Genomic DNA, 25,266 nt, shown 5'->3' with positions numbered 1-25,266 from the left:
TCATCATATATAGTCTTGGAGTCCTGGTGTGGTGCTGTAGGACAAACAAGGGACTGCTAACTACAAGGTCAGCAGTTCAAACCAACCAGCTGCTCTAGGAAACCCTAAACAGGACCACTATGAGTTGGAACTGACTCAATGGCACACACACACCCATTCTACCCACTAGGAGTCACTGGTTGTGCAAATGATTAAGCAACTGACTACTAACCGAAAACCTGAAACCCAGCCAGAGGTGCCTTGGAGACCTGGCAATACTTCCCAAAGGTCAAAGCCTTGAAAACTCTATGGAATACAGTGTCTATTCTGCAACGCAAGGGGTTGCCAGGAGTCAGAATCAACTGGACAGCAACTGGTCATTGGTTTCTTCTATCTACTTCACTCAGCTGTCAAAGGCAGGCCTAAAACCCTAGTAATCAAGTCTGACCCACCAAGGCTCACCACCACCACAAGGAAGACATGCAGGGCACTGCTATCCCAAGTCTATGGAAGGCTGAAGAACAGCTGGATCCACCTCACCTGCTTCCCTTACACTCTCGGTTCCAGACTACATCACTGTGCTCACTGCAGATCTGAAGCAGACCTTCCATGTGAGGATCAGGTCTCTGTATCCCAACACAGACTGTCTAAGTCAATAAATGTCAGTTGACTATTTCCCTGAGGGGATATCTTGATAACTAAAACTTGAACCACCATCACCCCCAAAGAAATTATCATCTATGAGGAAAGAGAGAGAGATGGAGGGAAAGTGTTGTAGAAGTTGAAAGAAAGTTGCAATTTACTTCAATTTTACAGAGTGGAGAGGGCAGCCACTGCAGGGAGAATGTGCCTTTTGTGCACAGCGTGAAAGGTAACTGGAAAGTAAGGTTTTCGTTCACTGGGGGGTGTGACCATTTCAGAATGAGGAGCAGCATGAATATACCAGGTAGGAAGAAATGGTGGGCACACTCAGGAAGACCTGGCCTTGTGAGGAAGGACTAGGGAGGGGGTCACCCTGGAGAGAGAAGCTGGGGCCACCCACTGAGGCAGAGGCACCATTTACAGCGTATCCCCCGTAAACTGGGCATAGGAGGCCTTGAATGTCAGGCAGTAGAGAGCCCTTAAGGTGGAGGAGGGAAGTAGACAAGGAACAGAAGGCTTTCTGGTGGGTAAAGAACTTGGCCCTCATCATCAAAGCCTCCTTGATGCCAACTTTTGGCATCTGCTCTGCATGCTCTGCATGTCATGGCCATGTCTGCAGCAATCCCGCTATCTGACCATCTGTATGATGACTAACCACCCACCGAACATGACCCTGAAACACGTGTGTGTCTCCCAGCGGCCTCTGGCACCCATCAGCCCTGCCTCCTCCTCAAAGGCCAGCAGGCATGATTGGGCAGTTGAACTGGTATCAAGATTTTAAAATTTAGAGACATGATATTAATAAATTGGGATTTTATACAGAAGAATCCTAATCAAAAGGGAGACAATGTAGAACAGAATTCCAAAAGCTCATGGCATCCAGACTTTCTGGAGGCTGGATGAACCCCTGAAATGGCTGTCCTGAGATACTCTTTAAATCTTATTAAAAAAATTAAAAAAAAATCTTCCATCTTAAGACTAAACAATAGTTTCGTTCAACTAGTATAGACTATGTGCCTTGAGCAATGTGCTCTTTTAAGATCTCTCTCTCTCTATGGAATCAATCTGACATCAGCAACTCAAAAGATTACATAGAAAACTTAGGGCGGCTGTGAGTTTCATGCTAATGAGGAGGAATAATTAGGAAGAAAACAAAAGGCTGAGAACGGCTATACAAGTCAGAGGATAAAGTCAAAGTCACTGAATTGTAGAAATTGACTTCGTCTATGCTCTGGTAGCGTAGTGGTTACGAATCGGGCTGCGAACCTTAAAGTCAGTGGTTTGAAACTACCAGCCGCTCCACGGAAGAAAGATGAGGCTTTCTACTCCCGTAAAGATTTACACCCTTGGAAACCCTGTACAGGGTCGCTATGGGTCAGAACCGACTCGAAGGCACTTAACAACAACATATTCTGCCATGTATATTCCCAACAACAAAAATAACACAAATTACTTATAAAAGAAAGAAGAAGAAAAAAGGACCTGCACTTCTATATGGTAACCAAAACTTCACCAGTAGCTGCCCTCTCTTAGGCAGAACATACAATCTCCAGTTTCAAGACTGAGAACAAGGGTCCATTTCTCACTTGTCATCTTTCACCGGGCCACCTACCATATCCACAAAGGCTTTGGGGTTTATAACACCTGGTACATTCAGCCTAGATTTATGGGCCCACTAGATTCCGGATCTTCCTAGGCGTAAGCCACTCAGAACCCACAGCCCTCCCACATGATTCAACATCGACAACCTCCTTCCCATAGCCTCTCAGGCCCTGGCAGATGGCACTGCTGAAAAGGATCAGAAGGCCTCTAGAGGGAAATGGGCAGCAAGCCTAGAAGATATTTAATTCACCTATCCTTTCCCCCGTATGCCAACAGAATGTGGTCTCGCCAAGAGGCTTCTGTAAGCTCTGTTATGCAGGACTCAGGAAGTGCCGCTGAGGAAGACGGGATGGGATCCCTGCCTGACAAAACTGCAGGTAGCACGGATGCAGGTGCCACTGTGAATGAATGAAATGACATCACAGCTCACGCGTGAAGCTTAGCAATCCGCATCCATTCCTTAGCCAAATGGTGAGCACCGGCCAGCCAGTAAAGGCAGCAGTGGACAGTGTTTCAGAGCAGGGTAGAAGCACAGTTTATTAGCATAAGCTACCTGTGATAAGATTCAAGGGAATTTAGTTCACTGCTTTGATCTCAGAGCACATGAGTAGGAGGGACAGAAAAAAGGTTGGTCAGGGGAGAAAAACCAGAAAAGCAATGCCATGTGGCTTCTGTCCTCAGTGAGGGAACCATGTTGTTGGGGAGCCAAATGCTTAACCCTAGTGAATACTGACGTCCATAACTGTAGGTGAGTGTGGGCTATGGTCCAGGCAGGAGACCTGTTAGCTGCTTTTTCAAAGAGGCTTTCAGGACGACGGGAGAGGTGGACATCCTGTTGTCATCATCCTTGTAGTGACTCAATTCTAATGCTCAGGGATCCCACAGGACAGAGTAAAAATGCCCTATAAGGTTTCCAAAGCTGTAACCTTAACTGGAGCAGACTGCCACATCTTTCTCTGACAAAGCAGCCGACGGGTTCAAATCTTTTGAGTAGCAGTCAAGTGCTTAACCAACTGTATCATTAGGGTTCAAACAATCAAAACTGTGTGACCAATCATTTTAATTCAGTCACCACTGTGCATATTCAGACCCATGGAGACCCCACGTGGCAGAGAAGAACTACGTTCCATAGGATTTTCAGTGGCTGGTTTTTTTAGGAGGAGATCAGGTACCTCTGGAGGGACTCAAACTTGCAACTTTTCAGTTAGCAGCCATGCCATTAACCATTTATCACACACACCCCAAAACAAATAACGTGGAACTAATAAAACTACAATTGACAAACAGATAGATGGCCTGAAACCTCACTTTAGTTTGAGAGTGAATGAGTCCTAAACCCAGGGAAACTCAGGTTTGGAAAGCCAAAGATAGGTTTTCCACTTGGCAAGACAGTCTCTCGTCTCTAAATGTGATAGAAACGAATGACTGGGCACTGGTATCACGGAAATTCCTTGTGATTATTAGAATGGAAAGAGGAAAAAAAGAGGGAGGAGGAAGCAACAGGCACCCCCTCTGGCTTAAGTTCTGGCAAAGGCAACAGCTGTTTCGTTCAAGTCAGGGCAGCCTCCAGCAAGAACTATTAAGCTAAAACAAAACTGAATTTCTATGCTCTTGGGACAGTCATTGTTCTCCCTCCCCTCAATCCCCAAACTCTTTCTTTATCCAAATGAGGAACTTGACACCTACACCAAGCAGCCTTCTGAACCTCTCTGGTAAGTTAGCCAGCCCATACAACTTGGACAAAACTGGTAATAACAGCGTTTCACATTGCCCTAGCTCACACCTCAGGAGTCACTGGATGTTACAAACTGATAACACGTGGAGCTGCTAACTGAAAGGTTAGAGGCTTATTTCCACCCAGAAGTGCCTTGGAAGCAAGACCTGGCAATCTACTTCCTAAGATGTCACTCACTGAAAACCCTACAAAACACATTCTACTGTAGCATACATAGAGCCACCAGGACTTGGTTGATTGTATCCAATACCATGTTTAGGCCCGGAGTCCTGGTATGGTACTGTAGGATAAGCACTAGACTGCAAGGGTGGTTTGAACCTCAAGGTTAGCAGTTCGAACTCACCCAGTTACTCCTCAGAAACCCTATACAGGGTCACTATGAGTCAGAACCGACTCAATGGTAAAATTTTTAGTACTCAACAACAATTTTTAGGTCTACCTCATTCCAAGTGACCCTGACCCCTCAAACGACTCTCTCAAGGTCCTGTTATCCCCACCAGGACCATCCCCACTGGCGTTCCCTTGTGAAGGATCCTCAGGCCCTATCATTCAGTTGTGCTTCTTTGTCTAATGTTGTTGTGATTAAGTGTCGTCCTGTCAATTCTGACTCAGTTCTGATGAAAGAAATGTACCCAATTTTCCTTAAGAAGCAAAGCAAAGTTCTGTAAAAATGCCAATAAAAATGACAGAACCAAAAGGTTGAATGTACTTCTTGTTGTGAGGTGCTGTCGAGTTGATTTGACCCATACCGATCCTGTATAGGGTTTCTAAGGAGCAGCTGATGAGCTTGAACCACCGACCTTGCAGTTCAAATGACTTTACAGTCTGATGCATTAGCTCACAGTGTCATACTGCATTAAAAAATCTTCATCAGCTTTCTTTTTCAGGTGCTAAACGCCCCTTGAAATATGCTGGGGTGGGAGTAGCAAAAAGCATGTTAATCTGAACAGTGGCCTAAAAGTCACAACTTAGTCTCAATGCATCTGTCCTTTCAGCATATTTTCTTTGGCTTCACTCTAACCCCCGATCCCCCAAAACCTACATGTTTCACAGCAACTACCAGAAACAGCCCATGTACAAAGCCCAACCTTCTTTACACAGCTCTGAGTTGTGACCAGTCTGCCCTCTTGCCCTTTCTTTAAAAAAAAAAAAAAAAAAAAATCACCAGTGGTCAGCTTGCCCTTTCATGTCTTTCTTTACCCACTCTGGTCTATGTGCACCAAAATAAAGTGCCATCATTCTGAGGTGAACTGTTCAAACTCCGTCTCTTTGTCTCTTACACTTGCCTATGGCCTGTTTGTAGCTCAACTGCACGTCCACACCAGAGAGGGGCAGGGAGAACTATAGGGGTGCCCAGCACTAAGACCCCACCCAGCATGCCCTAGAAGCCCCAGGCTTCATTTTCAGCAGGTTTGATACTGGTGCCACACTGCTGCCAACTCACCTGGGGAACAGAACTGCAGCTGGCTGAGTCTGAACATTTGCTCTGTACCCAAACCTATGCCAAGCTCAGCTACCAGCCCTACAGACGTGAGTCCAACAAGGGTTCTCTCGACCCCAGGAAACTCTAAATGACCTTTGGAAAGAAAGGGACCACCCCAAATGAGGGTGTATTCCCATTCTCCACACCAACCTCTCCATCACAACCCACCAAAAACTATGGTTATTTCATGCCAGGAGCCAAGGGGTAACTCACTCAAAAATTCACTGGTTTCCACTTCATAATGGGTCTGGCATTTGGCTCACCAAGTAAGACAGGCTCCACATGAAACAGTATTTATTGCCTTTGGCTCACGGCTGGCTAAAAGCCCCTTGAAACTTCACTGAACTCAGCTTTGGAAAACAAAGGAAAAAGAACAACCTTATAAATTTCCATTTAAGCAGGATTTCGGGGCTTGCCCCTACTTTGTATCTCTAACTTTCGTATAAATATTGGAGTGGCACAGAAACAGGTGATGTCAGTAACCACTTGACAAAAGCCAACCGTTTATTCCATTTGATTCTACTTCTTATCTCAAATACACAATGCCTTTTCCCTTAACAAAAATACCCCTCTTTTAAACAATAAGTGGTGCAAAGCAAATCTTAACAGGACACCAAAACAAATTCTTTCCTGAAAAATGCATGGTTCAGTCCGACTAATTACTACAAGAACAAGCAAGCTGCTCGCCCAGGAGACATTAAGCCAAGTGGTCGGGTCCCCTTAGGGCAAACCCCCTTCCAAGACTAAGACTCAATGGGAATACATGCTCTGATTGGTGAACACGTTCATCACCGATATGGGGAAGTGTGGGAAAAACAGCAGTGAAGCTGCGAGCTAAGCCCTACAACATTCAATAGACGCCTGTGAACCCAGGTAGAGATCTGATTGGCCAGCAGTGTTGCAAGACCTGGGGACTCTTGAGCCCAGAGTCAGTGACATAGCCACAGAGGACTAGAGTGGAGAGTGAAGGGTCCAGCTGATAAGAAGAGAGGGCATAGGCATAAGAACACCCACATGTGCAGATAATAAATACCCACTTGACCTGGCTTCAATGACTGGATAATCAGAGCTCAACTAGAAGAAGTAAGAAGAGGAAAAAAAGAGTAACCTGATACAATTTGATGAACTTGACCTACACCTATGGATGCAGTAGCTCAAAAGAAGGAACAAAATCTTTATAGCGAGCATCATTCCCACCCGCTCCATACACAGAATAGACAGGGATGGGCAACTTGGGCATTGGCTACCCAAAAGGGGGAGGGGTGGCTATAAAGGCAAGAAGTGACTGGCTTACAAGCTTTCGAGAGAGAACCCAGATCCAGAGGGCATGAAGGAAGGTAGACTCTCCACTGAGTAGTATCCAATCTGTCTAGGCAGGGCTGATGAAAGGAGATGCTGATCAGTCTCTTGTGATACAATAGTGAATAATTGTTATTAGGACTGATTGTGAGGGTTGGAAATGTAAAAGTAGACGTTTTGTAGCAAAAGGAGGGGAGTGATTGACTTTGCAATCTAGGAGCGGAGGTCCCTGGGACCATCAATGGAGAAGAGCGGAGAGCAGGACCCTACCCAGAGAAGCAGTGATGCCAGAGATGGAGGCAGAGACGATGACGTGGAGAGATGGAGTGGCTGGGGACTTCAGACCTAAAGAGGGAGAGGGGCTGTGTGCTGATGGGGGGGGGTGAGGATGATGGGGGGGAAAGAGCAGGCTTGCAGGGTATACCCTTTGGTTGGTTGATGATGCATGGAGGGGACTGTAACCATGGCAATGAAACATATATACAATAGGGTGACTATAAAGCTAATGTTCTCCCATGTAAACTATCACATAATTCACAAGAAAACATTAAAAAATAAATAAAAGCCAAAAAATAAGAGCAAAAAAATGCATGGTTCCTCTTCTCTTCGCAGTTGGACATATAACTAGCACCCAGGCTGATTGCTATGTCCCCATCTCAGAGAACTAGTCCTAAAGATTGGGTTTCATCTCTTTTAACTATGTGCAGTGTGATGGAGTATGCGTAGATGTTGACTTTTATTTTAAATCAAATTAGCTTTTCTCAAATAATTTAGTAAAAGAATCTTGGTGGAGAAAAGCTAGGAACACTCAGCATGAAAGAAACAAAAAACGTCAGAGAAGTCTCAGAGTCATACCCTGGAGCCTGAGTCTGTTTACCCTAGGCTTGTGCCCTGAAACACCTGTAGGACCAATAAACAACATTCTTATCAATGGAGAAAAGATTTAAGTTGTCAAGGACTTCATTCTTCTTGGATCAACTATCAACATTCACGGAAGCAGCAGTCAATAAACCAAAGGACGTATTGCATTAGGCAAATCTGCTGCACAAGACCTTTTTAAAGTTTTGAAAAGCAAAAATGTCAGCCTGAGGACTAAGATGTGCCTGACCCAAAGCATGGTATTTTCAATAACCTCATATGCGTGTGAAAGTTGGATAGTAAATAAGGAAGACCATAGAAGAATTGATGCTTTTGAGTTATGGTGTTGGAGGAGAGTATTGAAAGTGCCATGGGCTGCCAAAAGAACCAACGGATCTGTGTTAAAAGAAGTGCAACCAGAGCGCTCCTTGGAGGCCAAGATGGCCAAACTTCGACTCTCATACATACTTCGGACAAATTGTCAGGAGGGACCAGTCGCTGGAGAAGGAGATCATGTTTGGAGAAAAACAGGACGACCCCCAGCGAGATGGACTGGCAAAGTGGCAGCATCAATGGGCTCAAAATGGCAACAACAGTGAGGTTGGCCCAGGATCGGGCAGTGTTTCGTTCTGCTGTGTATATGGTCACTAAGAGTCGGTACTGACTCGATGGCACCTAACAACAAACACCTGTAGGAAAAGCACTGGACTGCGAACCACAAGGTCAGTGGCTCTAGTCCACCAGTTGCTCCAAAGGAGAAAGATGAGACTTCCTGATCCCACAAAGATTTGCAGTCACGGAAACCCTACACAGAGTCGCTATGAGTAGGAACTGACTCAACAGCTCTTGACAACAAGGGAGTTAGGAAAATGCGAGTTTGCTGCATCAGTACCGAGACGGACAGCTCCTCAGGTCTGTCTAACACAATACACTCCTGCAGAAGAAACCCAAGGCCAGGTACAGAGAAAGGTGGAATGGTTTGCTTAGTGTGTGAGGCGAAGGTGCAGATTCCAGACTGATGAAGCAGGGCATCTCAAACCAGGGCAGGTTTGTCCCTACACACTTACCTTGTGGCATCAGGTACAAGAGAAGAGCCAGGAAGGACACTGACTTTCCCTGAAGAGTCCTTATCAGTTGCTCATCTAAAGCTCAGATGCTGCCTCTCTCCTGTCCCCTCCTCCCACATTCCTTAACAGGAAAAACTAACCAGTTGCCATCAAGTCATTTCTGACTCATGTGACCCCATGTGTGTGTCAAAGTAGAACTGTGCTCCCTCCATAAGAGTTTCAAAGGCTCCGGTGGGTTTTGTGTGTTTTTGTTTTGTTTTGTTTTTCTGGCATACCTACAAGGACTCTCGTGGCCAACTTTTTTGATTATCAGCCATATGCACCCTGGCTAGTGGTTTAAACCACTCAGGGACTCCTTCCCAAAACAGAGGGTGCCACAAAGACAGAAGAACAAATATTGTAGGGTGGCGATTTAAACTTGAGTAGTTTCTCCACTGGCCTCGCTGAGGTGAGCCTTTCCCACTCCCTGCGCACGCGTGTGCACGTGCACACGCACGCAGACACACACACACACACACACACACAGAGGTAGTAGAGTAACTCGACTCCCCCAGGCAGAGGGAGAGGCCTGGCTTTATCCTCCCAGGTATCTAACCACCCCCTCAGGCAGCTGCCAGCTTCCATTTGCATGAATGAAGATTGTGGTCAATTTGTACCTGGGAGAGAACAAAGCAGGAAATAAAAAGGACTGTCACTTACTCAAATCTAAAGAGGGATTTGTTCTCTTGGGCCCCCGGGGCCCCTCCCCTCACCCAAGGGCTCAGGTTCTCACTTAACCTGTTTCTCTTGTACCTGCTTCTAGTCCCCAAAGGTATTGCATTTATATTTTTAATTTGTTGCTGTTTGGGGGGGGCGGGGGGAGGGCAGTATTGCTTGAAAAAAAAAAGCCCCCCACTCAAAAGAAGAGGGGCTGGGAGACAAGGCAGGAGCAAGAGTCCTGGCCCAATTCATGCAAGAATTTAGGAGGAGCAGTAAAGGTTTAAAATCAGAAAAACGAAAACTCTCCCCCACAATGTTTCCAAGGCTCTGGTCTTTATGGGAGCAGACCAGCATCTTTCTCCTGAGAAGCGGCTTGTGGGCTCTAACAGGCCATCTTTTGGTCAGCCGCTGAGGACTTTAACTGCAGCACTACCAGGATTCTCATTAAAGGTTTACAGTCATTAAAAAACAAGATAGGGAGACAAGAGGAAGACAGAAAAAGTCTTAAAAGTCTTCCTCAGGCCCCTATAATCCCAGTCTGTTGTTCAAAGGCTTCACTTTCACAACTTTTCCCAGTTCTCAAAAGGCAGGCCCAGGGTTTCACGCCACTTGTGTCCACCCTCAGCACCCAGCCTCCGAAGAACTGGCACTATCTTACCGTCAACCAGCAACACTCCCGGGTTGGGTCTGTGCCTGGAGCCACACTAGCACTTTGCCAAGTAGACCCCCAACAAGTTCGATGAGAGAAGACGTCAAGTATTACACAGTCTCCAGAACGTAAACAGTCACAAAATCCTTAGCATGTGCACACACAGAGTAAGTATATATATATACATAATGATATAGCGAGATAGTGGGATTATCAATGATATTTTATTTTCTGCTGGATGCTGTCACTATGTTACCAGTTGCACATAAATGTGCTTATTTTTATCAGAAATAAATCATATCCGCACGTGTACATACATTCATCTCCCACACCTCAGTCTGGCAGATGTTTCTGTTTTCATTACATGTCAGTGTAGGCGCTAACTCCCATTTCTAACAGAACTATGCCATGCACAGGGGACTTCAGAAACAGCAACACCTCCCAAGAGTGAGTGGTAACACTCTGGTCTTTCTGTGACTCTCTGGCCTTGGGCTGAGCCCAGAGTCTGTGCCCAGAGTTCGATGAAAAAAAAAAAATCGTCCCTCCCAACCCCTGTCCTTTGTCCATCCCCTTAGCAGATTCTGGGAGCCTGCAGCTGGCAGCAAGGCGCTCTCTTCATCCAACATCCAGCCAGAACTGCATGTTGTATGCAGTGCCGGCAGGGAAAGAAAGCAGGTAGCATTCTCCCTGCCGATGAGAGTGATGAGACTCACTACTTGCAACTGCTGAGAGATGATGACCCAGTGTCACATGGCAGGGTGATTAAACTACCTCAGTAAGGGAGATAATTCTAACAACAGAACATTCACCTCCCATGGGTCTCTCATATCATGGACGTTTTCAGAGCAACGTAAACTTTACGTAGTATCTAGGGGGTGCCTGGGGGTGCAAATGGCTAACATGCTTGGCAACTAAACGAAAGGTTGGAGGTTCATGTTCACCCAGGTGTGCTTCGAAAGAAAGGCCTGGCGACCTGCTGTCACTGACAACCCTGCGGAACACGGTCCTACTCTAACACCACTGGGATCTCTGTGAGCTGGAGTCAACTTGATAGCACCTGATGCTGGTACTGGTCTACGTCCCTATTTCATTCAACTTCATGAGATGCACTGTTACAGGCCCATCTTCTGGGTGAGAAACTCTGAAGCTCAGAGATGAGGTCACTCACCCAGAGCTGTTACCCAGCCAAGTCCCAGGTCCTCCTGCCATTCTAGCACCAATTCCCATCCACAACCAACTCCCTGTCGCAGAGGGTCCTGACTGCCCCTGCCAAATGGGTCTGCCTAGCTTCCTACAAGGGTCAGTTGACTACCACGGAATAGCTCTGTGACCTTAAGCAAATGATTTAACCTTTTTTTAAGTCTCCATTTCCACTTCGTAAAAGGGGGATGATAATAGTTCCGACTCATGTACTACGTGTCTTGTGTGTTCAATAAGATGATGTCTGTAAAGTTTAGTTCAGTGGCTAGAAAACCAGACAGTAATGAAACCTCCTTAAATGTTCGCTTAACACCAGATGCTTTCATAGTCGTCCTCTCACTCGGTCCTCACGGCAGGAATGAACGTCCCCTTTTTAAAGATGAAACCACTGAGGCTCAGAGACGTGACTCACACTCATGCACACAGTTCACGGCCAGGACACAAGTCTCATGTCACCCAGCTCCCAAATCTTCAGCCCATTCACTTTCCCATGCTCCCTCGTACCCCACAGAAGGGATCAGAGAGCTTTTGCTGGAGGCTTCTGATCTGGGGACACCCTACATCTTATGTAGGGGTGCAGACTCAGCCATCCATCCCTGGTTGCCATTTAACCTCTTTGAGACTTTCTTCATCCATAAAAAAAGGTCTGATACCACCTGATCTCCTTCTCTTTCTCTTTCCCAGAGTTGTTATGAGGGTGTTGAATGTAGAGCAGCTGCAAGGAACATTCATTTTATCTGCACCCCCACCCCACCCCGCTTTGAATCTCATGCACCAGCAACCAAGAATTGAAGGTACCATCACTTCCCTGAGCAACGCTGACCAACCCTCCCCTCTCCTCCCCCAGAAGGAATCCACAGTCAAGATCCTGGCTGAAGCCACATGTGTGGCCTTCAGATCAACTCAAGAGATTCAAGACCCTCAATCCAGCCAACTCAGCTTCCTCTGGAACCCACAACATGATAGCTAGAAAAGCCAACTAGGCCCTGGCTCCCACTGCAAAGGAATCTGGTGGCTCCTAATCTGGAAAGGTGCATCGTGCTGTGGGGAGAGGGTGGAGCCAGAGCCAGGAGAGTTGGACTCAGAGCGTGGCTGCCCACACACTAGCTGGGGAATCATCCACCAATTCCCTTTACCAGTACTTAACACATTGAGTTATAGCCAGCTCCATTCTGCTCTTTAACAGTGCCTTAGAATAACAGAAATACCACAAAAGAATAAATTAAATGGTTACGGGAACTAGGCCAGAAGAAAATAAGTATGGGGGAAATAATAAAACTAGAGCTAAGATTCACACATGGGAGTGGAAATGGTACAGTCCCTTCCCACAGAAGTGTAAAGTTGGGCCATAGGTCTTGCTTTCAGGTGCTTAGTAACCAAACCCACAGGGAAACTTGATCAGCCATGAGATTCTCGATGCCCATAGCATGAAAGCAAACCTGTTGTTTAGGAGAAGTGCAGCTTTCCCTGCCTAATTGGAGACTGGGAGCAATGTCTCTGTCAGGTTTTCATCCAGGGTCACCATGGACCGCAACAGCCTGACCACAGACCCTAACATCTCTTCCGGTGTTCCTGACTGCACCAGATCCTCTTGGAATCTAAAAAGGACAATTTGGGGTTGTCACTTCACCCCTTTAAGTCTCAGCTGCCTCATGCGGTCCATCTATCTCCCCAGACTGTTGTGCAGAGAAGAGTGATGACAATGCACATACTTGCCACACAGCAGGTGCCTATGAATTCAGGGTATGAAGGCTTTCTCCACTGAACCCACTCCTTCTGGTAAAATCACAAGCATTCTAAAGGTCCTTAGAAGGTCTGCAAGGAAGCTGTCTGGTTTGGTTTGGGACTGAGTTTTCAAATTTTACTTGACCATAACACTCCTCCCTTTGCCCCCTACAGAATGGGGGAGAGACCCACATGTGTTCACGTGATCCCAGGAAACTCTAAAGGTGCCTAACAGGGAAATGGAGGTGGAGACACTTTCCCATAACAACCAAGGACAAAGAGCAGAGCCCCTCCCCACACCACCACCTACTAGGTCTGATGGGTCTGTCAGGCCTAAACAGCCTGACAGACCAGGAGCTCTGGTAGCATAATGGTTACGAGACGGGCTGCTGATCCATGGCCAGCAGTTCAAAACTACCAGAAGTTGCACGGGAGAAACATGGGGCTTTCTGCTCCGGCAAAGATTTCCACTCTCAGAAACCCTACGCAGGGTGGCTACGAATCAGAACCAATTCCACAGCATTTAATCACCAACAGTCTGGACAGACTGTCTAGCCAGTCTCAGCAAAGATCCTAGAGACTGGGGCCAGGGAAGGTTCTGTCCCACCCCTAAGGAGAGTGGCATTTCTTTGAATGGGAGATAAGGGCAGAGTAGCCCATGTCTGTGTCTGAGACCCCAGGCTGCCCCCCGCAGGGTGCCTCATATGTGCCTGCTCAGCTAATGGAGCCAAGAGGCAGCCTGACAGTCACTGTTCATTCGCTCTCACTGAGTCTCCCTGTCACCTCCATGGGTGGGTACTACCACCCACCCTACTTGGTTTCACTATCCAAGTGGCCCTGAGAGCTCCCCCAAATGGCCAGCATGTGGCAACCCCCACTCCCCCGGAACTAGGACTCTATGGCACACCATGGCTTCACCAGGCAGGAAATGACTGAGACCTGTTTTCTGAGCACTTCCAGGAAGCACTTCTAGGAAGCAGAGGGCTCCTTCCTGCCTCCAAAGTCCCTCCAAAGTCCTGACACCCACTGCCTCATTCATTACACAGCTGACTGGAACCCTGATGTCTAGTCATATACGCTGCTGGCCTCCAGGCCCCACAGGGACCTTCTCAGCTACCAGATTCATGGTGCCCCTAGTTAGTTCTAGGTGCCCCTTCCATGTCTTTGAAACGTAGACATTAAAACAGTCTGAGGGTGAAGAGGGCAGTGGGCTCAAATGGAGGTGGATATTACGTGTCTCTGACTTCCTGTCCCATGTTGTTGTTAAGGACTGTTGTCGGTTCCAACTCACAGTGACCCTGTATACGGTTTCCAAGGAGCAGCTGGTGGGTTTGAACCACCAACTTTGTGTGTTTATGCTACAGCACCACACCGGGATTCCACCTTACGGCACTTCTGTCCCATGGGGCTTAGCATACCGAATGCTAGCCTGAAAGGCATGCTCTCAGAAAGCATGCAGATACCGTGCTTGGTACAGGGGCACAGATATCAGGATGAGACAAAGGAACCCTCTCTCAGAGAGCTCACACAGGCTAACAGGTCCTTCTCTCAGCGCCCCTCCCCCACTGCATCTTTACTTCCAGGTGTCTGTCTGTCCATGTTGTTCTTGACACCTGAAACACCCTTCCTCAAAGGTTGCAGCAGCCTCGGAGCTACCTGTCCCTCTGTCCCTCACTGGATGGTGAGTTCTTAACTACACATCAGTGTCCTCCATTTTTTTAGACCTCTGGTGCTCGGCACACAGCAGGCTCTCAGGGTAAATGATTATGGTGCAAAACTTTCTGACAGGGCCTCAGACATGCCAACTTTGAAACCACCACCATGGGGTTGTGGCTCATTTCAGCTAGTACCATTTAGGGAGAGGGTGTGGAATGAAGTAAGCTGATCCAGCAAAGCATTCCCTAAAAAGAAAGGAGAGGGACACTGGGCAATGGTTAGCACCCTGTTCACCCCAGGAAGTTCCCCCCAGGCTCGCCCCACCTTTTTCAGTCCTGGACTCGTGTGACACCTCCCTCCACCCCAAGGAGCCACCCTAAATATGCAAGAATGGAAAGTCCTAGAACTCCCAGTCACTTCACCAAAGCTGATTAAACTCCTCACAGCCATTTTCAGTTCTCTTTCCTTATGCAGATATTTGAAAATGGAAAGTCACCTCCCCTTGTGGAAAAAGGAACATGATGAAGTCCCTGTGTGCTGCAGTGGGTCACCTCACTCATCCACAAACCAGAATGTTGATGGTTTGAGTCCAACCAGAGGCACCTTAGAGGAAAGGTGTGAGACCTACTTCCAAAAATTCAGTCGCTAAAAACCCTAAGGAACACAGTTCTAGTCTGATACACATGGGGTTACCTGGATCAGAATTAACTCAAAGGCAACTGGCTGGTTGCAGTCTCTCAAGCTCAAGTTCAAATCCTGACCTTGCCACTGCCTCCCCCTGTGATCTAAGCAAGTCACTTAACCTCTGGGTCTCAGCTTCCACATCTGAAATAGATCCCACCACAGTGGCATAGTAAGGAGCTCTGGTAGCATAGTGGTTACGAATCGGGCTGCTAACCGCAAGGTCAGCAGTTCGAAACTACCAGGTGTTCTGCAGGAGAAAGATGAGGCTTTCTGCTCCCATAAAGATTTACAGCCTCGGAAACCCTGTACAGGGTCACTATGAGTCAGAACCAACTCCACGGCACATAACCACCACCACCACAGCCTAAGAAATACTGTGAGGGTTAAATGAACTAATGTGAGGGGTGATGACTAGCTTGGTGCCTGGCCCGGTCAGGGTTTAATCAATGTTGATTCTCTTCCCATTTCCTGGTAGTTCTTCACAGCATTGGACCTACACAAAGGCAATACACATAATGGAGAAAGCCCCACTGCCTGGGTTCTAACCTTGCCTCCACCACTTCCTAGCTGCATAGTCTCACACAAGACATTCGACCTCTCTGTGCCTCAACTTCCTCATGTGCAAAAAGAGGATAACAATCTCTGAGGGCACTTGTGAAAATTAAACGGCTTTGGAATCTGGTAAGCATTCAGTATATGAGTGGTAGTGGCAGTGGAGTAGACCCCCAACTCTTGGTGACCCCCATGCACAATGGAAAGAAACACTGCCCGGTTCTGTGCCATCCTCTGATCAGTCGATGATGGGACTGCTAGGATGCAGAGGGTTTTCATCAGCAAATTTTCAAATGTAGATTGCCAGACCTTTCTTCTTGATCTTAGTCTAGACGCTCCAGTGAAACCTGTTCAGCATCATGTTGTTGTCGTTGTTAAGTGCCGTTGAGTCGGTTCTGACCCATAAGCGACCCTGTAGAGGGTATCTGAGGAGTGACTGGTGAGCTTGAACCGCCGACCTTGCAGTTCAAACGGCTTTGCAGTCTGGCGTGTTAACCTACAGCGCCACATTAGGACTCAGCATCATAACAACACACAAACTTCGACTCACAGATAGTGGCAGCTTACCTGAAGTCCATTAGCCAGGACTCAAATCCAAGTCTCCCACATGAAAGAATTACTTCACTAATGCACCACTGCTTCCCACAAGCACCCAATATGCATGGTGGTGGTACGCCAGTGAGTTGGTTCTGACTCATAGCGACTTTGTATGGGGTTTCCAGGACTGTGAATCTTTATGGGAGCCGAAAGCTTCTTCTTTCTCCTGAGGAGAAATCTCCTGGTAGATTCAAACTGCTGACCTTGCAGTTAGCAGCTCAGCTCCTAATCCACTACGCTACCAGGGATCCTTTCAATATACATTTTGTTGTTGCTGTTGTTAGTGTTAGGCTCAGTCAAGTCGCTGTATAGGGTTTCCAAGGAGCAGCTGGTGAGTCTGAACTGCTGGTTTACAATTCACACCAACCTTGCAGTCCAGTGCTTAGCTTACAGCACCACACCAGGACTCCTTCTATCTACATAGAGCTATTGCTACTCTGTAATTTGCACTGCTCTTTACAAGTTACAAAGTTATCTTCATGAACATTATTACTTCCCTGTACCATCTTGACACAGCCTGAGTCAGGCAGGGCAGTCATAGTTCTCCACAGTGAGGACCACCACACGCAGTCAAGCATAAACATGAACATCATCTATGTGGCCAACAGGATTCTGCTTGGTAAATTTGAGGCAATATTTTTTTAAACCAAGAGATTTTCTTTAAGAAGAAATTTTAAAAAGGTATCAGAATAACTGAGTAGATCAAGTTCCCAAGCTGTTGGAATTCTAACTCCACCACTAATGAGTTGTGTGGACTTGAGCAAGTTACTTAACCCCTCTGTGCCTTAGACCTTTCAACCCTTAACATGAAGATGAAAACACCCCCATGGAGTGGTTGTGAGCATTAAAGGAGTTAAGGTCTGTAAAGCACACAGAACAGTGGGCAAAGGTGCTAATTAAAATAAATAAATAACAAAGACAGAGGTGCACCCCTTCAGAAAGGGTGTGTTTTCTCAAGCCAGAGTCCACCCCCACACCAACTCCCTGTTGTTGTTGTTAACTCCCTACAGCCTCATAAATCAGAACTTCCTGACTAGGGCCTGCTGAGTGCCTACCGGCTATAAGAATCCAATGAGAATAAACCCATTTAAAACCATCAAGCTGATTCTGACTCACAGTGACTACGTGTAGGATTTCCTAGATTGGAAATCTTCACAGGAACACACAGCCTCATCTTTTCTCCAGTGGGCCAGCTGGTGGGTTTGAACCACTGACCTTAAAAATGGAAGCCCAACCCCTTCACCCACTATGCCTCCAGGGCTCCTTCCAATGATACTGTATGAAAGCACTTGGAATGTTTTGGGTGCTTGATAAACAGGAGTTTACTCTCTTCAGTCACCGCACTGACACTGACAGGCAACAAGAAGACAGTAAAGCCAGAAACAGAAGCCAGGCCACTGGTCTCCACATGCAGCTGTCATCTCACAACCAGCACCACGCCACGCCAGCAGCCTTACATCCACCAGGTTATACTTAGGCTGTTTCTCAATGAGTACGCACAGCCCCAAGGTACAAAAAGCAACAAAACTGACCTTACAGATAAAATGTCTTCCAATACCATGGAAGCTGCCTGTGCCCAGCGGAGTCTGGACCCTGACCAGGCAGTGTCCACCACTTGGGACCAGGCACGTTCCACATTTTATTTAAAGAATTAACTCAAGTCTCACCTCTTCAAGTCATTAAACAAATGCACACCTGCTGGGTGTCAGGCCTTGTAACTTGGTACCTGTGGAGAGCTAGTTCTCTATTTAGGGAGAAGGTATTTTAACTTGGTGGCAAAAAGAGCCCTGGCACCATCTGGTATGGCAAGTTTATGAATAGATGGCCAGAAATAATGACCTGAGAAGTTCCAGCAGGGAGCAAGCAGTTAAGGTGCTTAGCTGTGAACTGAAAGGTTGGAGGTTTGAGTCCACCCAGAGGCAGCTTGCAAGACCGGCCTGGAGGTCAGCCACTGAAAACTCTAGGGGACACAGTTCTGCTCTCATACACTTAGGGTCACCAAGAGTCAAGGATGACAACTCATTTTAAGCCAACCCAAAAACCTGAATCATATCCAGAAGGCAGTGAGGAGGCCCTGGCCTATTAGACCAAAAGATATCATGATTCATCCTCAACTGGGAGGTCCGAGACTGGAGACACAAGGCCTTTCCCTGAAGGCACCAACTTCTTATTTAATTCTCACAACTCAAAGAGGTAGGATATTCACCCCATTTTACAGACGAGATGCCTAAACATAGAAAGGCCCAGTAGATAACTCAACAGCACAGGGCAAATATGTTAGCCCAGACGTGACCTAACTTTAAAGCTTTAATCACCCCTCTATAGTGTACCCACATTCACACAAAAACAACTGTTGCCATCGAGTCAATTCTGGCCCCTAGTGCCCGTACAGTAGAGACTGGAACTGCTCCCTAGGTTTCCAAAGCTGTAAATCTTCATGGAAGCAGACAGCCACAGCTTTCTCTGGCCAAGCAACTGGTGGCTTCAAACCACCAAGCGTTCTTAGCAGCCTGGTGCTTAATTCACTGAGCCACCAGACTCCTTTGTACCCACATGAAAAACCAAAACCCCCTGCCATCAAATTGCTTCCAACTCATAACAACCTTGCCCGTGGTTTCGAAGACTGTGAATCTTACTGGGAACAGAAAGCCTCACCTTTCTCCCTCCGAGCACCTGGTGGATTTGAATTTCAGACCCTGTGGTTAGCAGTCCAGTGCTTAGCCTACAGCACCACCAGGACTGCTACACTGTATCAACATTGTGGTGGTGGTGGTTGTGTGCCATCAAGCCGTTTCCAACTCATTGGGACCCTGTGTATAGTGTTTCCAAGGCTGTAAATCCTATGGGAACAGAAAGCCTCATATTGCTGTCATGAAGCAGATAGCAGACTCAAACTGCTGACCCTGCAGTTAGCAATCTAACACATAACCCACTATGCTACTGGGGCTCTTTCAGTATCCACACAGACCCACACAAAACACTTTTGAGTTTCCGATCTGTTTGATTGGTTTATTACCCAGTTGCATTTCTATTGCATATTACCTTGTGGTCTCACATCTTTAAGCTTCCCATAGCATTTAACACTCTTAATGTCTGCAAAGGCATTGTAATGTCTGTAAAGCTCCATGGTTTCAGCAAGGCTGTACTGCTTAAAATTTAGGTTGTTTCTAACACATAGCTTCTTGTTTTTTCTTTTAACAGATTAGCTCATGCAAAGTTCATCCCACTGTGTCCTCTAGAGGGAAACTTGGTGCCCCTGATACCACCCGTGGTGTGACTTATCTCTGATGAGGATGAGTAAGACAATGACTTTCAACATCGCTTTTACAAGAATATCAGCAAGGTTTATTATAGGAGGAGCCTTACTGGTTTTCTTCCCAACCTGCCTCCCAAACTCAACTTCCCAGTTTTGCCAATTGTGAGGTCATTGGTTTCTGGGCTGACGTGTCCATTTGATGCAAATGCAATGCAATGGGATGGAGGATGGGAAACAGCTGGGAACAAACACTTTCAGGGTCCAGGCATGCTCAGCCCCTCCTTGCTCCCAAACCAACTCCACCACCCCACTCACCCCCACCTCTGCCCTACACCCCAGCCCTCACAGAGGGCCAAAAGGTAGCAGAGATTCCAGAATCCAGCAGACACCTTGATCTCTACCCAAAAGGAATGGATTTCCCCTAGAAGATCACAAGGAACACATTAGAGGCACAGGACAAAGGTGGTTGTGTTTCCTGAAGACCTTGTGTGCTCTCCACCAGACACTGTAGGATCTAGAAAAATGAAGTAGAAAGAACAGGGATCAGGGGCTAGAGTCAGAAAACTGGGCTCACACTGAGACTAGCTAGCTGTGTGATCTTAAGTAAGTCGCTTCCCCTCTCTGGACCAGAGTTTCTATATCTGTAAAGTGAGCTATGAGTCAGATTCAACTCAATGGTACACCATACCACTAACAAAGTGAGCTGGGATCCCTAGGTGGTGCAAACCACTACCAAGCCCAGCTGATAGCCAAAGGAATGGAGATTTGAGACCACCCAGAAATGCCTACAAAGAAAGGCCTGGTGGGCCAAGGTTTCTTAAGGCACCATAACTCAGGGATCAACCAGACTGGCAACTGGTGTTTTAGATCCTTTTCTGCTCTGAGTGAGATCCTTCTCAGACCACGGCTGATAAAGGAGCAGTGATAGTACTTCAGGATGCAAACTGCTAAGTGTAGCCCCGACCTGGAGGGAAGCGCGGCTGCACACCCCTCCTCTCCTCACTTCTGTTAAAAGAAAGAAGGACCCATCAGGTGTCTTCCACTGTGGAGTGGAAGGACAGACTGCCACTTAGTAAGAGAAACAGCACAGCTAACTGCCATCCCATAAGCCTAGCTTCTCTCGCACTGCAGCAAACGTGTTTGTCACACTTTAAAAAATGTTAAGTGACTGATGCATAACAAGCCAGCAAAACACTGAAGTCAGAACAAGAGCAAGCCATTGCCACGCCAGCTCCGAAGGGAGGTTTCTGGTTTTATTTTCTAACTGGTGGTGACAAGCTTTTCACCAAACCCAGGCAAGCTGCATGTTGGTGATAAAGGGTACGGTCAGTCCTGCCACTCAAACGGACACAAGCCCAGATAGGGGAGGCCACCTGAGTCACCTCCAGGGTCCAGAAAAGCCTGGCTGGCTCTCAGGAGATGGGGGACAGGTGTGCCAGGGAGGCAGCTGCTGCTGAGGGAGGAGGGACAATACCAGGCTCTTCCCACAGAGGAAGGCTCAAGTTCGGGGAAATCGATAGTCTCTGGAGCACAACCAGCTCATGAGTCTCTGGCCCCCCTGGAGTGGGTGCTTTGACAGGGGGCGCAGAACTCCCGGGAAAGAGCAGGGACACCTTCCTCCCACCTGATCCATATGCCTTCCTGCCTCCCAACTCATCAGCTCCACAGGTCTGCCCTCCTTCATGTGTTCTCTCTTTCTTCCTCTGACCCTTCATTCCCCTCTCGCTCATTAACACCAGCCTTTAGGGAGGCAGGAGATGAGGAAAAGAGGCCCAAGCTCTAGGCTCCTCCAGGATGAAGGTTTGATGTGCTAAGGAGACAGGAAGGCCCACGGTTACAAAGGTTGTGCCAAGAATCCAACCCACTCTCCTGACTCCAGTAAATGTTCTCTTCCCTGTCAACCCTGCTGAGGCAGTCTGTGAAGTACCTCCCCTAAACCCCCTAGAGCCAGTGCCCACACCCAGACCACTCTGCCTACCTCTCCAGGACCTCGATTGCCCTTTGGGCCCCTCCCCAAAGCCACTGAGTGGCTGGTGGGTTCAAACCACCTACATTTTGGTGAACAGCCAAGTGCTTGACCACTATGCCACCAGGGCTCCTTAAAGAAATATGGTTGTTGTTGTGTGCTGTGGAGTCAATTCCAACTCATAGCGACCCTGTACAGGGTTTCCGAGGCTGTAAATCTTTATGAGAGCAGAAAGCCTCGTCTTTCTCCAGTGGAACAGCTGGTAGTTTCGAACTGCTGACCTTGCGGTTCGCAGCCTGATTTGTAACCACTACGCTACCAGCTGATACATGCTACAAGAATGAATCCTGAAAACATGCTACACAGGAGAAGACAGACACAAAAGGCTGCATGTATCTTGTAGAATACCATTTTATGAAATGCCCAGAATACACAAATTCATAGAGACAGAAAGCAAATGTGGCTGCCAGGGGATGAAGGGAGTGGGAAATTGGGAGTGATTGCTAATGAGCATGTTGCTTTTGGAGTCCTGGTGCGGCACTTTGGAATAAAGCACTGAAGTGCAAGGTCGGTTTGAATCACAAGGTTGGCGGTTCAAATTTACCAGCCACTCCTTGGAAACCCTATGCAGGGTCACTATGAGTTGGAACTGACTCTCTACAGCAATTCTTAACACTATGTTGCTTTGGGGAGCAATGAGAATTGCTACAATTAGATCGTGGTGGCAGGTAAACAACTCTGAATACACTAAAAACAACCAAATTATAGACTTTCATATGGAAAACTTTTCATATGTATGTGAATTTTATCTCAGTAAAGTTATTTCTTTTATATTATCATCAAAAGAAACATAACAAAAATGGCTAATGTATGTAAACTAGAAAATAAAAATCCCCCCATGGTGCTTCCTTCTCTACAAGATAGTGAAAATTGTGTAGCCATTTGAGGCTTATACATATGGTCCCAGCTCACTGTACCACACCCTTCTGAATTTGCCAGGTGTGACCCCCTCCCCCTACTGCTGAGCTGGGCTCCTAACAGTAATAACATGTACTTGGTTTTACTCCTGTCTCAATTCCAGTCCATCTAACCTCTCCAACTAAACCGAAACCTGCCTGTTTTCTTCCTCCTCTCCCCTCTCCCCTCTCCCCAAGCCCTCTGGCCACTGTTATGTCAACACCAGCAGCAGGCATGACTTTCTGTGAGCATTAAACAAGATACCATTCATTCTGACATCAGCTCTCTAGATAGGTACTATCCACCTAATCTACAGCTGGGGAAACTAAAGTGGGCACAGGTGTCACGGGGAGGAACTTCATCAAGGTCAACCCTGCGAGGGTAACGGCTGGGATCTGAAATCAACATTCTCTTCCCACTGTTAGCACATGTCTCTCTTGATAAGTAATCAGGAAGCTCTAGACATCCTGCCTTCAAGTAGCAGACTAGTAGAGGAAACAGAGCTTAACCAAATTCTGTTGTTGTTAACTGCCTTAGAGTCCGTTTTGACTTATACTGACCCTGTATAGGGTTTCTAAGGAGTGGCAAAGGGGTTTCAACTGCTTACCTTTTGGTTAACAGTCCAGTGCTTATTCTACCAAGACTCCAGACATCCAGAAGATGCTCAGAAACATTCGGCAGTGTTTATCCAATAATAATTTAATTTGGATTTAAATTAGATAGGACAATACCCACAGTGGAGAGCGTTCACCCTTAAAAGTACCCCTAAAATGAATGTAGAGTCTTGGTGTGGTGCTGTAAGATAAGCACTAGACTGCTACCACACAGTAGGCAGTTCAAACCCACCACTTGCTCCTGGAACCCTATACAGGGTCACTATGAGTTGGGACCAATTTGGCAGCACTTAACAAAAAGGGAGTGTACCCATTTCTCTCTGCAGCCAAGTGTGGTGCTGCGGGTCTATTAATACACTGGACTGCAAAGTCTGTTTGAACCGCAAGGTTGAAGGTTCAAGCTCACCAGCTGCTCCTTGGGAACCTTATGCAGGGTCACTATGAGTTGGAACCGACTCAATGGCACTTCACAACAACAAACAGATTTAACTAGGCCCAGCTAGTCTCTAAGGAGCTCTGGTAGTGTAGTGGTTACGAATCGGGCTGCGAACCTCAGGGTCAGCAGTTCGAAACTACCAGCTGTTCCACAGGAGAAAGATGAGGCTTTCTGCTCCCGTAAAGATTTACAGCCTTGGAAACCCTGTACAGGGTCGCTATGGGTCAGAACTGAACTGACTCCACAGTACATAACAACAACAGCTAATCTCTGGCTCCAGTCAGGAAAATTCTAGGTAGAACCAACTTTACAGCACTTAACAATGACAACAGGTACCATAAGGCAAGTGCAGACTACAGCATAAAATACTTACCATTTTGGCAGTGACTTATCATTTTCCCTAAGCATACAAAAATTAACTGTAAAAAAAAAAAAAAATTGCACAGAACAGGTTCTACAGGAATCACATACGGTCAAAAAGTAGTGTGAGGCAACCACCCCACAGCTCAGCTGGCATGTCTACCAATGCAAATATTAAACTTAAAATCTGTTTTTAAAAAATGATAACACCCATTGCCAGTGTGGGCGTAATGAAACAAGCAGTCTCATACATTCTAATGGCAATATAAACACTGTGCCCCATTTGGAAAGCCATTTGGCAGGCAGTGTCAAAGACTGTAAAGATGTCAGGAAATTAATCCTGAAAACGCAATTCTTTCTTGTTTAATGGGAAATGTCGTATGCATGAAGATGTTTGCCTACACAAATGACAATGCTGAAAAGTGGCCACTCCTGAAATCTCTAAGTAGGGAGAGGTTAAGTGAATTACAGAACATCTTATCTACTCCACAAAGCATCCTATAGCTATTAAAAATTATGGTTATATCGTTCATGTATCACTATGGGGAAAAAATATGTTTTCTTCATTTAGCCTTTTGGCATAAAAGGATCGGGAACTGTCCCAACTCCATGATTACAATTACAGTAAAACCTGCAAAAGCCAAAACCTGTCTAAGACAGAAACCTGCCATAGAAGGAAAGCTCCAATATAGCCCCATTAGAACACGTGATAGAAAGTGGCAGGAATGCCTCCTGTCAAAGGTAGAAGACCTGCGAGACCAGGAAAACAAGGCAGTCCGTCCCCTGGAATTAAAGCTCTCACTGGTTCCACTGCATTTTAAATAAGAAACAAACAAAAACCCCCAAACTTACTGTCATCAAGCCTGTTCAGCCTGACACCAGCCCTGAAATACTCATGGTAATAACACACTGAGAGGAGTAAACGGCATTTCTTTTTCCTTCTCTCTTTTCTAGAATTCTTTTAATGTTGTTATACCATTCTTATATCATTAGGAAAAAAACAGATTGAAAACCCACCAAACTCATTTGTAGCTCTGTAGGATATGCGCAAAGTGAGTGGTTCAAATCCAGCAGTCACTCCTTGGAAACCCTGTACAGGGTCACTATGAGTCACAACGGACTCATTTTGAAGTTGTTCAGTCTCACATGAGTCCTGAGACCTGCCCACAAATAAAGCAGCTGCTTTAAATGGGACGCTGGCTACTCACTCTTCTGCTTATCAAAACAGGGCAAAATCTTCGGGGGGGGGG

General features: G+C 46.7%; 1 protein-coding gene across 1 annotated transcript in view; it reads right to left on the bottom strand.

The window, feature by feature from the left end:
* The window catches only part of PTPRJ (protein tyrosine phosphatase, receptor type, J), a 198,864-nt gene that overhangs the window by 152,299 nt on the left and 21,299 nt on the right, over nt 1–25,266 (bottom strand). The window lies entirely within an intron of this gene.

The sequence above is a fragment of the Chrysochloris asiatica genome, unplaced genomic scaffold (assembly GCF_000296735.1).
Source record: "Chrysochloris asiatica unplaced genomic scaffold, ChrAsi1.0 scaffold00075, whole genome shotgun sequence".
Classification (NCBI taxonomy): Eukaryota; Metazoa; Chordata; class Mammalia; order Afrosoricida; family Chrysochloridae; genus Chrysochloris; species Chrysochloris asiatica.
The sequence above is the reverse complement of the archived record's forward strand: the minus strand, read 5'-3'. Positions and strand labels throughout refer to the sequence as shown.